Raw genomic sequence first — 12,079 nt, forward strand, 5'->3', positions numbered from 1 at the left:
AGTTTATCTAAATTCCCGGATTGAATATAATATAGTAAGCTAATTTTGTAAATATAGTGTACATTCTATGCAGAGTTTGAAATGATTGTGTGAAATGATTAGTGTGGTATGATCTAAGGACCACAGAATGAAAAACATGCAGATGTATAATTAATATGTATTATTTTATACATAGTATTTTTTTAAAATCATTTATCAACGCTTGTTGACAAAACTGGGCATCAGCATGTAGTAACAGCATATAATAATAATAATAATAATTCTTTATAATATAAGCTATACTATATGCTATATTCTATATTGCCCAGTCATTATTAAATAATGAAATAATACAACAATGCAATATTTTGAATATACAATACTTTTACTGTACAATTACTATACAATATTACTATATCCTATATGCCCAGTTTTATCAGTTTTTGTCATATATTACATTATGATATAATATAACAATATAATATTTTTGGATATATTTACTATATAACAACAACAACAACAACAATAACAATAATAAATTATTATTATTATTATACAATATGCTATATTAATATTTCCTATATTGGACAGTTTTGTCAGGTTTTTTTAGTCAAATATTACATTATAAAATAATATAATTTTTGCATTAGTAGTAGTAGCATTATTATTGCTAATATTGGTCACACTTCTCACTATGAACCATGGGCGACGCTAGGGAGGGGCTAGCAGGTGCTTCAGCACCCCCAAGAAAGTCAAAAGCACCCCCATAGCACCCCCACAGATTTTTTCCTGGAATCAATTATTTACATGCTGTAGCCTATTGTATTTAATAATTAAGATGATAATAAAAAAAGAAACAAACAAACAAAAAAAAAACATTTGACTCCTTAGACATGCATAACTCGTGCAATGCAATAATCACGTGATTTGCAGCTGTCACACTTTTAGTAATGTCATTATAGCATTTTATTTTAAAAATGGAGCGCTTCCTTGTGCTAAGTAGGCCTGCCCCCGACTAAAGATTTTTCTAGTCAACTAGTTGCACGTTATATTAAATTAATTAATATAATAATATATTAACCATCCTTTAATATATAGGCAGGCGCAGGCTATGATGCTATAGCCTATTCCGCGCTCAAGCTCGCGCATAAAGCAATTGCCTCAAAGCACGGGCAAAGTGATTATGAACGTGTCGGGGGAAAAGAAGACATTTTAATTAGGGATGTTCATTTTAACCAGTTAACCGTTAACCGACCTTATAGAATTTTGACCGATTAATACAATCAGTTAAACAGTTTAAAAAGTCTTTTTTTTTTCCCAGTAATTTATCAAAATATTTTAAAAGATTTGCTGCATGTTTAAAATACGCTACGCATATTAAAAAAAATTGTTTTTTTAGAGAAACATAAGTCGCATTTTATTATTTCATTCAGAAATAGGCCTAATGCCGACGCGAAATGTTTACAAACATTATAATAAACACTGTAAACACAGCTAGGCTATTTTAGTTCCCCCTCACTCCACAAAAAAAGCCTTTCAATTAACAGTATTTAGAAAAGAACAAGAATTAAAAATATACGAAGCTAGCAATATAAACGACAAGCCAAAACAAATTCATTTAGGCTAAAACTAAACTGAAACCAACGTTGGGTCTCTCATTCGACACAAAATCAAATGTTTCCGTATTCGTGATGTATTTGAATGGCAAATTATTATTTATTATGTAGATTTTACTACATATTTAAACTGAGCAGTGTGTTTTTTTCCCCATATGTTTGACTGACTGTATTTTATTAGGCTAATAATGAACAGGTGTCAGACTCTGTTCCATGTTTTGTGTGTGTCCTGCTCCCCATGTGCCTTCCCATGCCCTTATTTGGTTAGTTTCCTGTTCCTGTCCTGATTAGTTTAGTTCATTTGTCCCAGGTGTTTCCCTTGATGTTTCATTGCTCCCAGGTGTGTCTCGTCATCCACTCCTCCTGTGTGTATTTAAAGTGTTCCCAGTCCTTAGTTCTCGGTCCGCTGTTGAACGTCTTCCTGTGTTCGTCTCCCTTGGTTCCTTGGTGCAAATAAAGTCTTGTCAACATATACTCCTCGTCCCTCGTGTGTGTGTGTGCAACGTGACAGCAGTATAGTGGGTCCCCAGAAGCAGGGATGAATATAGGATCCAATTAACAAATGTTAACAAAGATATAAATACTGTAACAAATGCGTATAGGCCTATTTATTCGTTATATATATATATATATATAGCCTAGCTCCTATGTTTTTCTGCTCGTTTTTCTCCGCTCGCAGAAGCGCTGCAGGTGCGTGACCATGTGAATCCTCATGTTCTGTTGTTTTGCTGCTTTTTGCGCATGTAAAATGAATCCCCGGGAAACAAATGTTAGTATTTTTAACGGGTCACAGACACTATCCTTTCTAATTTAATTCAATTCTAATTTAAAATCATCTTGTCGGTTAAAGGTTAATAATCGGTTAACCAGCGTCGATTGTCGGTTAGGAAAAATAACCGAAATGAACATCCCTAATTTTAATTATTTATTTATTAAACTAGTGCTTTCTGAGTCAGTGTAGGGTGCAAAGATGAAGTTGCCGAATGCCGATGCTGACTCGCCATCTCCACATAGACGTGCTTTTAATAGAAATGCACCTTTTCATATGGAATACAAAATTTAAAAATACTACAAAATCGAGTGGGTGAGTTTTCCTTATATTTATTATTCATATAAAAAAATAATAATAACCTGTTTTGCTTATATTTACTATTAATTGCAGGACTTCAGACTGCGAACGAATGGTCGCATTTTGCGACCATTTATTCTGCCTGTGTGACTAAATTTTGTGAGCGGTCGCACTGGCGTTCAACTCATAAGCTTTGCCATTTCTGTTGCATATGAGAAACATCAAACTGCAACTCGTTTGAACTGCGCAGCGCTTCGAGTGTAGAGCATGGTTTATACTCGCCGCGACTGCAGGAGCTCGAAGGTGCGCGCAGCAAAAATGAAAAAAAAAAAAAACATGTTGCGACCTACTGAGAAAGTCAGTCGCAAAAGAGCGACCAGTGGGAAGAATGAGTCTGGAGCCCTGAATTGCCCAGCTCCACCTGTCAATGATCCAGCACCCCCTCAGCACCTGCGTTCATAATTCGCTGGCGCCGCCCCTGCTATGAACTAACTATTAACTATTACTTTTGCCTCAATAAACTCTTAATTTGCTGTTTATTCATAGTTAGTAAGGTAGCTGTTAAGTTTAGGTATGGGGTAGGATTAAGGGATCTAAAATATGTTCATAGAGAATTAATATTTGCTTTATAAGTACTAATAAACAGCCAATATGCTAGTAATATGCATGCTAATAAACAACTAGTTAAGAGTGAGAATTAGTCCTTAAAATAAAGTGTTACCCTAATGTTTATCATATGACATGAAGTAATCAGGTGGTTGCTAATAAAATACTGTCCTCATATTATCCTCCATTGCTGTGCGGTTAGGAGACTTAACTGCTAGTGTCTCTTTCATTCTGCTCTTATTGTTTAATTTTTGTCATTTTGCAAACATATATTGAGGAAAGCATCAAAGATATTTGGGGACCTTCAGATAAACATTCAGCGGCAGACCATGTTTAGAGGGCATTGTTTGCCAGTAAAATGCAATTTCCAACTGAGCTCTGCCGGCAAGACAGGCAATTACGCGTTAAAACTGACAAGCAAGAACACATATGGCAATTTTCGTCCTACAGTCGAAAAGTGTGCTCTCTCACTGATTGTTTGCTGAAATATGCTATTTTTCCACTCCAACTGAATAAGCCCAATTAGACCACCATTAAAAGCCCCCTTCATCTAAACCTCTGCACTCTTTAATTTTACCTCACTACAGATAAGTTGCATTCTTTCATTCTAACTTTTCCCTTCCATTTCCAAGAGCTCCTCAACCTGACTCGCTTCAACTAACTACCTGTAACTGCCCTCTGTGCCTGGAGGGCAATGGAATGAACGGTTATCCTGACTGGCTAGAGCTTCACCCCTTAGGATACGGATGACATAATCATAGCCATTATTCAATTCAATACAACAGGTGTTACTGGCTGAATCTTTATCGAGCTTCTACAAGCACTGAACGTCAATGTGCATTCAGAACCACAAAAACATGTTCCTCAAATCATTTTTCATAAAATGTCTATAAATAATATTCTTCCAGCGAGTCCAGGCTGTAACTCCTAATCAAGACTAATCAAGAGGACTAATCTACAGTTGATGCATGCTGTACCTTTCAAGTACAGTGTACAAAATAAGCCTGAAAGACTTCTTTTTTTTTTCCCTTTTGAGACAAATGGTCTGTGAATGGAGGTGCTCAACCTTCAGAAAATGTTCATATTCAACATCTAGAGGTCAAACTAAATAATGCATGAGATATTTCAATCTATTCATTCATATTTTATATGAGGTTTGCAATTTTTGCAGCCTTGCTACCAAAATTTGGGTTGATACGAATGGAAGTCTCTACAAGGACAATAGTACGGTGGCCGAGAGAGCTCAACACACTGCAACTTAAGAAAACACATGCAAATTGAAAAAACACCAGCAAATTAAGAAAATATCTTCATCAATTTGACAACACACGAGCTGCAAATATTTGTATTCCATTGTCCTTTCTTTCATTAGCAGTTAAAAAATTGTTTTTTTTTTTTTAATAAAATTGAAAAAAAAAGGAATCACTAGCAGAAACTCAAAAAAAAACAAAAAAAAAGCCACTGCACAAAACAAATCCCAGCCGATAGACCTCCTTGCATAAATAATAATAATAATAATAATATTAAAAATCTAAATAAATAAATAGATAGACATTTAGATAGAATTGGTAACAAATAAATTACAAATTCAAATCATAAATAAATTAAACAATCATTTGATTATATTGATTAGATTTGACTCCAGTGATTTAAAGATGGTTACAGTGGTCAAAAAATGGTTTAGAAATCATTTTCGCAGCAAATTTCACAAACAATTAGAAAGAAATTACCAGTAACACATTGAAATAATTGTAAAATTCTGAAGTGGAAAGACTGAAATTGTATTTTCTTGTAAAACATATTCGAAAAACTGGAAAATGCTACATAGAAATACAATAATACAAGCTACAAATTTACTAGAAAAAAAATATTTTTATCAATAATATTCTTGATCATTCAAGAATATTCATGTAGAGAAAGTAGAGAACAGAGAGGAAAGGTTTAAGGAAAGAAAACATATTGGTATCAAGACTGGATGAAGGCTCAGTGTCTCTGGAGGACATGGGCTAACCATTAGGGCAAGCTTAAAAAAAAAAAAAAATAATAATAATAGTAATACAAAATAAACTTCCTCACAATAAATCCCAGCCCACAGTACAGAATCCTGCTCTGTGCTCAGAGAAGAAAAGCTCAGTCTGCTTCACACAGAATAGCCCATGCATGGTTATTAGCTCTGTATGTCTCACTGTTATGCAAAGACTATTAAGCAGACTTCAATCACAATATTCAATTATACACCCAATAGTTTTTTTCATTAGTCATTCAATGGATGGCTGGGCAGTGGGAGAGCGGAGCTTCTTTTGAGAGCGAAAGGGAGGAAAATCAATTGCTTTCATATGAAGGAACTGCAGGGAGATTGTAAAAATGACATGTGTCTCTGTTGAGTAATGACGAAGCAATATCCCTGCTGGAGAAAAATGGAAGACGGGGGAAAACGAAAAAGAAACACCTTTGGCTGTGCTCCATGACCAGCGGACAGATTAAAGCTCCTATAAAAGTTTCCCATCTTGCCATAAGCACGTGTTGGGAACCTGGGGAAAAGTATCACTTTAATATCACTCCTAGTTGTGATATTAAACAAAATATTATTACTTGCCTATAAGGCCCTTAATGGGTTAGCTCCTGCGTACCTAACTAGTCTTCTACCACGCTACAATCCATCACGCTCTAAAGGTGACTTGACTTGACTTGACTAGTATATAGTAGCAGTTGATCATTAGCGGTGTGTGTTAAGGGAAGGATCACTATCACCAACACCTGAAGTATTCAGCTCTGACATTTAAATTCTGCTCCATCTTTGCTACAGACACAATTTCTAAGCGATCATACTTCCAGTTTCCAACTGGTGGTCGAGTACATATCTATGGACCAGAGTATAACAGACACAACCTAGCACCCATTTAAAACACCCTGGCTACCAGCTAGAACACGTAGCAACTTAATTAAATGCTGTGGCAACCACCCTCAACACCATACTGTTAAAATAAACTTGATTAATATTGTATTTATTAACCCTTGACTTCTCTAATAATTTTTAAAACCTAATAAATAAATAAAACTATTGCGGAATAGGCAACAATGGGTTACACATTTATTCAATAAGTTAAACTTGGTTTGTAGTTACTAATAATGGTGTATTTGTAACAACTTGGGCTATATTTTTGGGTACTAAATGTCTGCACAAAAATAGAAAAACCTAAATAAAAAATAAATTAATTAATTAAAATAAAACTATATAAATAAAATAAATCAAGAAGGAAAGAAATTAATAAATTAATGAAACATGTAATAAAATACATATAATTAAATTAAATATTATTTTAAAAGTTTGGGTTGGGGTAGTGTAGGATTTCCTTTGAACAGAACAGCACATTCCTTAAGCAGAAGCTAAGGAGTCTCCTTTCAACCTCTCAAGTGCGAGTAGTAAAACCATGGTCAGCTCAGGCTCCAATTGTCTCAAATAGTTCCTGTCCCACTCAGCTTATCTTTGCAAGAAACACAGGAAGAGTGTGATTCACAAAACCACCTCCTGGGTCTGCAAGCACTGAGACAGCAATAACTGACCCCTGCATCTGGACTCATTTAAGCAACAGAACTTCAGTGTTGTCTCGTGACTGGCTTCAGCATAAATACAAATCTAATAAACAACAGAACAAAGAACGTTGTATCTGGAAATGTTCCAGCGACAGACACTCCTGGACCCCATGACCGTTTAACGCATAAATCGATAATCCGATAAACAGAGCGACAGATTAATAGCTCCATGTCCGAGCGAGAAGAATAGCAGGTCTACACCGCATGACTTTTTGCAACATCCATTGACCTCAGGACTTTCTCTGTCCTCCCCCTTTCTCTACATTCCAGAAAAATGCGCGTTTCTCCTGTCACAGACAAAGGAACATAGAACTTACACAGACAATTAAAAAAACAATCATTTAAACGTATAAAAGGGCAACTATATTCACAAATAATATGTTTTATGTCTTATATATGCTTGATGTGTTTCCTGTAATCGGTTCAAGTTTAATCGATGTTTTATAACCCCTTTTAGTAGATAAGATTATTAATGTGTATGCAAACTAACCGATATTTGAGCTTGAATGAAAGCTTATTTTATGTGCAAAACTTGGGTATGAATGAGAAGTGGGAAATATGAATGATACTCGCATTAAGAAACTTTATAGAAGTATTAATAAAATCTGGCAAGGATGTTCCCATGTGATAAATTGAAGCATCATGTTAATTTATGCATGAATAAGAACCTTGCGGGGCGTGGCCCCACCCTGCAACCAATGTCTGATTGGAACAACGATCTGTGGGACGGACTTATGCAGTTTGATCAAAAACCCAATGTCCGAACAGATTCAATGCCTTCAAGAGCCTAAAGTCTTGCAAACTCAGACTCTTTCAGAAGAACTGCCAAAGCCTCTGCGTCACCAGGAAACCCCATTCATCACCAAGCTCTCCCAAAAGACGTCAGCCGAATGACCAATCAGCAACGCGGTGATTTCCCCTCTGCTGGAGACTAGCCAACTGGGAAACCCCTTTCAGCTGTCACCAAAACGCAAGTAAACAAACAAAGATTAAGACAAATCTCTGCTTTGTGATTCTCTCAGGTTACAAGTTAAAGAACTGTAGCGAATATCTTACCTTTTTGGGACTTAATGTAAACTCCGTTAATCAGCATCCTGTGTGTGTGTGCATGTGTGTTTGCATTAGTTTAGTTTAATGTAATCTAGATAGCCAATAAATTCCTGTTTCATTATAAGAATCATTGTCTTGTGTCGTGAATTCAAAGTTAAACCCTGCCCAGATCCGGCTACCTACCCAGACAGCAACATAGTGTTGACCCAGATCCGGCCCACATCTGGCCCCTGTGAAATCCATGCGGGCCAGATGTGGGCCGGATCTGGGCCGAAACTGTCTGCTGTCTGGGCCTTTCAGCTGTCACCAAAACGCAAGTAAACAAACAAAGATTAAGACAAATCTCTGCTTTGTGATTCTCTCAGGTTGCAAGTTAAAGAACTGTAGCGAATATCTTACCTTTTTGGGACTTAATGTAAACTCCGTTAATCAGCATCCTGTGTGTGTGTGCATGTGTGTTTGCATTAGTTTAGTTTAATGTAATCTAGATAGCCAATAAATTCCTGTTTCATTATAAGAATCATTGTCTTGTCGTGAATTTAAAGTTAAACTTTGCCCAGATCCGGTTACCTAGCTCGTAGCTTATAAATTATCACAAGCATGAATTAACCTTTGGCCAGGGATAGTACACATATTCAAATTGGTAAGATATACTTATGTTAACGTCTCGCTGGACGAACAGTTGATAAAGTGTAAACTATCAAATTTGGAATCAGTTCAATCAGGTTGATTTTGAATCTTCAGATTCGATTTTCCCCGAAAACCTGAGCTAAAAGAGTTAAATTCCTTACAGTAGACTACAAAAATTTGCTTACTTATAAGCTAATACAGAGAAGAACTCAACTAAATGTTGACATTTTCTAAAGAAAATGTGAGAAATGATGCGAGCTGATGATGCGTTGCCTTTTGCCAGAACAGTAGTTGCTACAGTGTTTTGTTTAATGCTATAAGCTGCTTTGTGGTTGCTTGCTTACCCAACTGAACAGTCTCTAAAATATCCTGGTCTTTAGATATGGCTTGGATCTCTCCTTCAAATGCAAGTTTTATCATCCTCCAGGCGAAAACGGTGTATCTAATTGCTTAGAAAAGTAATAGCACACCTCTCCTTAACAAGCCGCATGATTTAAGGCATCATTTGTTCAGCGTTTACTACCAATGCTAGGTTCTCACCATGACATAAAAAAGTGTGTGTGTTTAGGAGAACTTTGCCTCGACTGAATTGGCCACCAACAGCTCATTAATAAACTCATTGACATTCACATTTTATAGCAAACCCTGGATTTTCCTTACGCCAGGGGGAACAGGAAAGCAATTTAATTCAAGTCAATAAAACTAATTTTCAGAAAACATTTACAGGGGCAGGATAGCAGTTCCTTGAGAAAGAAAGAAAAAAAAGAAACTCAATTATCGGACAGCGTGGAAAGTGGCTTGTCACGAGCGCTCTCCACATATGCTCATTTCAACACACATAACAGGTCAAGCGTCACTTTCCACTGGCTCCTTCACAGAAAACAACACCACATCTCAGCACCTTCCTGTCTGAGGATGTTCATTTTACACTTCACAGAAAAGCACTGGACCCTGGGGATTGTTACGCCACTCTCCATTCTCTCCGGCATAATTGCTTGAACAATTACAACTGACACGTACTGCGAAGTTCCTCTTTTGATGTTTAAAGGACTTGTTCTGGGGCGGCCAAATAAAAAAAGACCTTGGAGCCTGACAGAAGGAGTTTGCACTTTATGGCCTTATTTGATTTGGCATTTATTACTCTTGTACTTAAAGCAAAATGTTGATGTACAATTAGATTTTTGTGCTGGAGACTTTGTAAGCTTTAAAACTTTTCCTTTTCACAGTCTTTATCTGAGCATCATGGTTAGTGAACCATGAGCACTTAGCCAAAAAGTGATATTCTGTAGTGTATAGTGTTGAAATGTACATTTTTTTATATATAATATATATATATTTTTAAATATAATATAATATAATATAATATAATATAATATAATATAATATAAAATAATAAAATACAATACAATACACAGTCACCGGCTACTTTATTAGGTACAACTGTTCAACTACTCGTTAACACAAATATTGAATCAGCCAATCACATGGCAGGAACTCAATGCATTTAGGAAATATGCTGAAGTTCAAACCGAGCTTCAGAATGGGAAAGAAATGTGATTTAAGTGACTTTGAACATGGCATGGCTGTTGGTGCCAGACGGACTGGACTGAGTATTTCAGAAACTGCTGATCAACTGGGATTTTCACTCACAACTATCTCTAGAGATTACAGAGAATGGTCTGAAAAAGAGAAAATATCCAGTGAGTGGCACTTCTGTGGGTGAAAATGCCCTGTTGATGCCAGAATTCAGAGGAGAATGGCCAGACTGGACCAAGCTGATAGGCAACAGTAACTCAAATAATCACTCATTTCAACCGAGTTGCAGATGAGCATCTCTGAATGCAGTTTCGAAAGCAAAAGGGGGTCCAACCCACTGCTAGCAAGGTATACCTAATAAAGTGGCCTGTGAGTGTTTATATATACACACACTCACACACCCGCACAAAAATGTGTTGTCAGCACTGCTCTGATGATTTTCAAAATAGTTTAGCAACTTAAAAGCTACTTGTCATTTCTCAGTAACAAGGTAATAATGGCGTTCTTGAAGCAGATGAACTTAGTTTCACTATAAGTAGAGACGCTGCTGCCGAACTCGCACAGACTCCAGTAACTCACACACATTTAATCTCTCTCTCTCTCTCATAACTTCATTGGTTATAACTGCATTAGTCTGCTATTAACAGCTCAAGCCTCTATTACAGGTCTAAAATTACGTTTTTGAATTAGCAATGGAGGTGTGGGATGAGATGTGTAAGAAATTAATCCTACACAAGGACAAAAGCCTGACGAATGTTTTGAAATGCATCATCTGAACAATATTAGAGGTGTGGCAACTGTAGTATAAGTGGAATAATTGACTCCGGGCCATTGAATTATTAGAAAATAACTCCTCTTCGCGTCATGGCCGCATCACCACCTCGGATGTGCATTATTTTCTAATAATTCAGTGGACCGTCATCAGTTATTCCTTACTTATTATACAAATTATTTTTTTTAACAAATGCCACTAATTACTACATGTTAATTCATTATTATTATTATTATTATTATTATTATTGAGTAATATTTGACTTAATTCATAAATAATGTTTTTTTGCAGTTGTAACACATGACATTTTACAACCTCAACAGAGCACATCATTAAAAGTTAAAAAGGACAAATCTGATATTTTTAATAGACTTGTTGACCTAGACAGAGTCTTGAGGGTCTTGCAAACTATTATTTTCCTTCTGCTGACACAACACAGTAATAAATCGAACAGCGAAACATCTAATTTATTTATTTATTTATTTTACTTCAGGAATTGTTCCAATCTACCACATTACTATATGCTCAGCATTTTCAGAAAGGCAGCGGACACTGTAAAAAACACCTTGACAAACTCTCCTTACATTGACTTCAGTGGTTAGATTATGTGGTCTTGACAAACAAAGTGGTTTCTGTTTTCTTTTTGTGAACTTGTCTCAGCTTTCTTCTAGTGCCGACTAAAACACAAAACTAAGGACTGCCTGCCAAGATTTCTACAAAGATGCCAGTGAAAACTCAGAATGGAGAAAAGTCTAAGAAATTGCTATGGCAAGAGCTGCTGATGTCTTTTCAATCAAAATATTTAATTTCAACACACAAGAAAATAACTAAATATACATGAGATTCCTGTTTCTACATTTCATGTGAAGTAAACCTTTGTTTTTGTGCCCAGCATCAAGCAGCACCTGCTTAAGATAGCAAAAGCAGGTTTGGAAGCATTAAAAATGATGCAGTGGCATGTTGTTGTTGTTTTTTTCTCTTTCCCCTGTAGGCGCTGCTCTTTGTTCCCTTTCGATACTTCACTCGTACTGCGTCTGCTAGACGCATATGGGAAAAAAGCCTTTTTCTCCTGAACAGAAGCCTATTTCATTCACGCAGTGAAACTGCACGGCCATTGGTTCGTGCAGGGCTTTAAAAACTAACCAATGGCGCGGCAGTGGAGCTGCACGAGCCTATGGCGACGAAGCCCGCCAAAGCCCGCCAGAATGGGCGGGGCATCTGGCTATA

General features: G+C 36.4%; 1 protein-coding gene across 3 annotated transcripts in view; it reads right to left on the minus strand.

Moving 5' to 3' along the window:
- The window catches only part of LOC107669357 (neurexin-1-like), a 414,348-nt gene that overhangs the window by 199,879 nt on the left and 202,390 nt on the right, over positions 1-12,079 (minus strand). The window lies entirely within an intron of this gene.

This window comes from Sinocyclocheilus anshuiensis, unplaced genomic scaffold, assembly GCF_001515605.1.
Source record: "Sinocyclocheilus anshuiensis isolate Anshui unplaced genomic scaffold, SAMN03320099.WGS_v1.1 scaffold180, whole genome shotgun sequence".
In the NCBI taxonomy this organism is placed as follows: Eukaryota; Metazoa; Chordata; class Actinopteri; order Cypriniformes; family Cyprinidae; genus Sinocyclocheilus; species Sinocyclocheilus anshuiensis.